Source organism: Pavona decussata, unplaced genomic scaffold (genome assembly GCF_977016875.1).
Source record: "Pavona decussata unplaced genomic scaffold, jaPavDecu1.1 SCAFFOLD_129, whole genome shotgun sequence".
Classification (NCBI taxonomy): Eukaryota; Metazoa; Cnidaria; class Anthozoa; order Scleractinia; family Agariciidae; genus Pavona; species Pavona decussata.
Window position 1 is genome coordinate 643,901 of NW_028145543.1, and position 6,100 is coordinate 650,000.

The 6,100-nt window shown below is 39.2% G+C and overlaps 1 pseudogene; it reads right to left on the reverse strand.

Moving 5' to 3' along the window:
- Nucleotides 1–4,342: 4,342 nt before the first annotated feature.
- The window catches only part of LOC146468789 (uncharacterized), a 9,089-nt pseudogene continuing 7,331 nt past the window's right edge, over nucleotides 4,343–6,100 (reverse strand).

Here is a 6,100-nt window from a genome sequence, read left to right on the forward strand (position 1 = left end):
GCCAGTTCACTGGTGGGGACTGAAACATGTTTGAAGAAAAAAATATATAAAAAATAACCCTTGGACGTAAATGCATACTGAAGTCTGGATCCACCTTTTTGTCGAGGGACGAGGGTAGAGGGTAGACGGTCAACGATCCTCCCACCAAACCATACTGCCAACCACTCAGCCCCCCCACCCCCCCGCTCTATTTCTTCTCTCCTGTTTCATGCCGTATCACTTCTATTCATGATCCTCTCATTTTCATAGAATTTCCCTATTCGTGTGCTGCTATGGTACAGCAACAAACACTCGGGAAGCAAAATTTGTTAAGACAGACACGACGAGGGCTGCAAGTGTGGTGGAGTGTTTCCTGTTTTACGTGTGAAGCATACAAAACCGCAGTGAATTTTTTAGAGCTGGCTTTTCGTATGACTAATGTAAAAGCAAACTGAAAATGCTCACCTTTGAGTGTTTTAGTCTTTTGGTAACGTTTATGGATAGGCAGAAGATCCACGTAGAAAACACTGCGAAAAAGATATTTCACAGCCAAGTTTTACTTTTCATGTTCACTGACTTATCACTCACATCTTGCTGATTCATGACAGCCGTGAAGTGGGTAGATTACAAGTTTAGTAAAATAACACCCCACAAAAAAGTTAAAGAACTCTCACAACTGATAAAATTATAATTTATTACTTCTTACCAAGCCGACCCTGAGGGATGAACTGAAGTAAGTGTTGCTGCATTTCAACCACACCGCAGCCATTTTACATGAGACTTCTTTATCTTTTTATAATGAGGAAGTGAGGTTTTATTCTTTTATACTTGTTCTATCCCAGCATTCTTGAAATATTTCATTACTCCTTTGGGGTGCAGATGAAGTACGTACTGACCTTTCTTCCAACTTCCAGTCTGAACCACTGCTTTCAGTTGAGGAATCTGCATGCGAAATAAAACAGCATTTTAAATGACACACATGGAATATCACAAAGTGATATACAGGAGTTTGTCTTCAAAATTGGTCACGCTACGAGAACCAACTCCAACTCTTTATAAGACAGCTCCAGGTGCCCTTCTGGAACAAATATGTTAACTGCATTCAAATAATTATGATCATTTCATATAGTAATGTGATGTCGCTGTTACCTGGCAGCGTTACACTAACTTTAAAAAGCGCTACGTACATTGTCAATAAACTATGTGTCAATGAAATACTGTATTTATTCAGTTTCAAAAAAAGAACTTGATTTCGTGTTGCGGTTAGATGCTGCTGATGACACTGTCAGACATGCAAAGCGATAAGGGAAATGTCTTTTGCATTGTTGTGTTGTTTGACTGTAAAGCAGTAAGGAGACCGGGGGGCGGGGGAAGACAGAAATTAACATATCTACCGCGCGATGAGAAATGATGTGACTTTTTAGTTTATTCATTCATTTATTCTTTTATTTATTTATTTATTCCGGGTGTTCCGAATTCTGTCACTCCTGGTTTTCCAAGCTACCCTTATCTTTGTGCTTGGGATGTCGCATCTGACAATCGAGAAACGTCACAGGACAACCGTGATAAAAATTTTAGAAACTTGTACACTCTGTTATTCGTGCGATCAAAGCTGTCCAAGTAAACTTTTCTCTGTCCAATGACAATGGCGTGCTCCTCTCTGTTTCCCGCATGCGCAGTCCGATCTTCCATTTCACTTGATTGGGGCTCGCTTTGTCTCGACAATGTTCTTTCCGATATAGCCACTCCAATGATGCTTTGGAATGGAGCTTGCCTTTGCCATGCCAACCATGAACAGGTTCAGAGGCTGTGGTGTTTCGAATCAAAACATCTTTCTGTAGTAAACATTACATGCCAAAACAATGCGACATCGAGTTGAACTCGGCCAGCGTTTCAAGATCCTCTTGGAACTTAAGCATCCCTTCTTCACATCTGGCTGACAATAGGCAAATAGGCTGAAAAGCAAATTCATACCCTTCCTTCCGTCGTGCTCTCTGCCAAGCTTCAAACTCCTTCCGTCTAGACTCTGACATGCTTTGGGGATCATAGTAATCTTGGGATGGAATCTCACCCACATACTCTTGGTTTTCCGTCCTGTTAAATAAGTCAGGGAAAAATCCATTCTTCGATTCCTTTAGGGGCATTTGCAAGTAAGCACATGGAGTGTATGAATTTCAACTTGACAACACTCACGCCGAGAATCTTGTCTCCATTCACGATTTCGTCAGGACAAATCTGCTTGTAAAATTCGTCCAGTATAAAATAACTATCATATCCTTGAAAATTGTGGGCCACACGGATCACCATCTGTTCCCCTTCATTCTCCTTCAGCGCAGTCGGGTCTATCACCCAATCCAAAATACTCTCCACACACTTATCCCCCTTGAACACAAACTGTTCATGGTCATCGTGTCTCTCTGCACAAAGGTTAGCCACGTGCTCTCCACGATCTTGACACACCCTGATGTCAAAGTTCATGAACAATGGTGGAGGCGGCTCTCTCTCTTCTTGTTCAAAATTGGGGTTGTTGGTTAGGAGGGTTTGTAGATGGCGCTTGTAAACTTTTGTGGAACATCTGGAGGAGGCTCAACATACTCGAATGAAATATCGTTGTTGTTTGTAGTGTCCACCTGGGATCTTTTGTTGACTTTCATGTCATCTTTGGATGAATTACACACGCTTTTTTTGTGCATCACATTGTAGAGAACAACAGGTTCCCTTGAGCCTTAGAAACTTTTAACCATTTTTGTGAAGGGCAGAATTGCTAGGTTCAGAGATCTTTTAAGAGAAAAAGAAGGATCGAAATGCACCAATCAAGAGGCATACAATTTATACAATTTATGTGGAGTGAAGTGTCTACTAGAATGTGAATACTAATAACCAATGAAAAAAGGAGGTCTTGAGGGAAACAAAGTCAAGTTGTATGTGTGCAAAGTTGATATCAGAACCTGTTTATCGAGTTTTTACTTGTACAAGGTTGTGACCAGAAAGTGGTATAAACGTTCTTACCATGTGAGGTTTTGTGTACGTGGTACGTAATATAGCTTTGGACAGGATAGAGACCTTAAAGTTCCCATTGGTCTGAATACATGCATCTGTCCAAAACGTTTCGCGAAAAGAAAGATTGTGATGTGCTGAAAAAGAAAGTTTAAAATGGAATTTGGAAAGGATTATAGTTGGTTTCATTTAGTTGACCACTTGAGTTAGTCTTCACTCAGTTCTTCTGGGAGTTATGAGGTAGATTAACGTGCAGGTGATTTCTACTGTCAGGGTTGCCACTCATCAGAAACTAAAAAATTCCCTGACTTTTAACTGATCTTGTGTTTGGTGAATAATAATTGAGAAACATCCACATTTTCATTTACTTTAGCTTCTTTTTCTCTTCCTTTTCGACCTCTCCACGCTTTTCAACATGATTTTGTGCACAACGATAATAAAATTTCCTGACTTTTTACTGACTTTGGCAACTTCTAAGATTTTCCCTGACCTTTTACAAAATTCCGTGACTTTTTTCTGACATAGAAAAATTGTTGTTTTTCTCTGATTTTTCCCTGACCGTGGCTATTCTTACTGTGTTAGGTGTTGAGTTGCTAACTATTGTGTGTTGGAGAAACTCTCTTTAGCCTCCGATTGCAGATATAACACCGGCAAAATGGAAAACATAGCAACAGTAAGCATTTTAATTTCACTTTGGTTGGATCTGTTCTGTGGTGGTTGGTGAATGTACATCACATGGCGTTCATCGTTCTTAACAGTAAGGGAGACCAGCAGAGTACAAAAATAGAGAATTAACAAAAGAAGCGTAGATTGAAAAAAATTGCAGTTTTTAGCCGACTGTGAGTGTCAACAGCGCCATAAAAACTCATTTACCAAGGGATTTCTTTTGATAAACTTTAAGCCCTATGTTTTAGCATAAACCACAGTAAAATTCAAGTCACTCTGTTGTATCAGCCCGGGTGAAACTTTCGATTGTTTATACGGTATTTTTTGACTCATGAAAACCACGTCTTTTTGAAAAATCCACCAGAAATTTAAAGTTTATTGTAAAAGCCTGAACATCTCTCTGAGATACAAAGAGATATCATACTTGAAGATAATAAAATCAGAAAGATTAAATACAGCCTTTTCGATTTTCTAGAGATCGCCAAACTTGCATAATTTTAAGCTATCAAATTAGCATATTTACCCTCTCTTGCAAAAATGTCAATTTCTCCCCAACAAAAAATATTTTTCAAAACAAACTGCACAGGGGTTCTTCTAACATGATAGGGTATCAAACTTGAAAGTATGAGCGAAATCGATTTTCTGACCGTTGCCACAAGTATTTGATGTTGTCTGGTTTTTACTGACATTGGCTCTTAAACTACTCCAGTTCGTTAGAAGACCAGTTTAAAAAAAAATCTGATGTAGTGAAATAAAAGAAATTCAACTGGGTTAAGGAGCACTTGGGCAGTTTTCAACTGAAATGCATCCAGCAAATGGTTGTTTTATACATTTCTTAGATTTCTGGTAATTATTGTCGATAGTGATAGAAATCATTTACAATTAGCTCTTTTGGGCTCCAAAATTTTGTGTATTGTTGATCGCCATCACTTTTACTAGTATTGAACTAAAAAGTACAGAGATCTTTGAAAGGTCGAGCAGAGGGAAAAAAAGGGACACAAAGGACATTTTTGGAAGTGACCAAAAATTGTTTATTTTTATACCTGTTTGCTACTGTTAATTTACAAGTCCAGTACTTAATAAGGAAAATTAAGGATAAAAACGTAACACGACATTTCCACGAGATTGTCGTCATCGGTAAGTGTTTAGAAATGATAACATGAACTTGTGGAAAGTGTGTTACGGTTTAACTTTAAACAAGGACCCACACTATAAAAGGGATACGTTCTTCCACTTTTGTCAATGCCACACATTCTACGGATATCTTCTCCATCTTGGTTGTTGAACAATCCAATGGAAATTTCAGTTTACAGTTCTTGGTGTGTATAACAACATTTTGAGTAGAAAAGTACTGAACTTCCATGACAACAGTGCAAGTCTTGCACGACAACTCTGCTGCCGTCATGTTGTTTGTATTATAGAAATACGTGTGCTTTGTATACCTTTGGCTTTACACACACTGCTGTATACAAATATTATTGAAGTTGTAAATCGATGGGGGGAAAATAATATGTGCGGACTTTGGCTAAACATGCTAAAAGGTAGCACGAGCAAGGTGTTTGAACACTTTTCCTACTTTTCTCAATCCCAGCAAATAGGTGATGTCTCAACTGGTCATGGTTACCAAACATTTATGCCATTCCCATTTTTGACATTTTTTCCCATTCCCAGTGACCAAATCCCAGTCCCAGTGACCTAAATCCCATTTTGGCAGGGCAAAAACAGGCCAATCCCAGTTCCCATTTTACCCCTTCAGGACCCTCATTAAAGCATTTTGTTCACAATGAGGGAGTAATTGAGAACGAACTGCTTTTTCCACAATATTGGAGATAAATGGTAGGTTGCTTAGAAGACGGAAAGTTTACTCCAAACCAGATTTCTTTAGAAGAGGTTTCACAATCGCAGTTTTCCATTCATCTGAGACGTGAGCATTGGATAGTAGTTCATTAGTGGCTAGTTTGACTGGCTGATACAATTGGGCCTGTTGCGCAAGGGCTAGAGCATCCACTTTCTTGACCACTTGCAATACGTTGGTAATGGGTGGCGGGGAATGTATTTCTATTTTCATAGCTTGCTTCGTGTGTCATAAGGAGCGTTATATTGAATCTGCCATAACTGTTATACTGTTGAGGGTAATTTCGTTGTGCATTAGGCAGTGCAGGGTTGGGGTTTGCAGGTGGGTTAGCTTGTGCCATGGTTAGCATTTACATTCCTGAAGCGATTCCATCTCCAAGGGATGTCAGACATGTCATTATCTTTGAGATTGAGTTGTCCAATGTTTTGTTGGATCGCTCAAATGCGGCTAACATCTCTTTCTTTAGGTGCATAACCTCTTTTGCGGTACTCATTAGAAGGTGATCCCTTTGTTCTTGGGACAGACTTTTTTCCACGGGTTTTTCTTTTGTTGTCCACAAGCTTGGGGATATTGGAAACAATAACTTTACCTCTTCTCTTACTG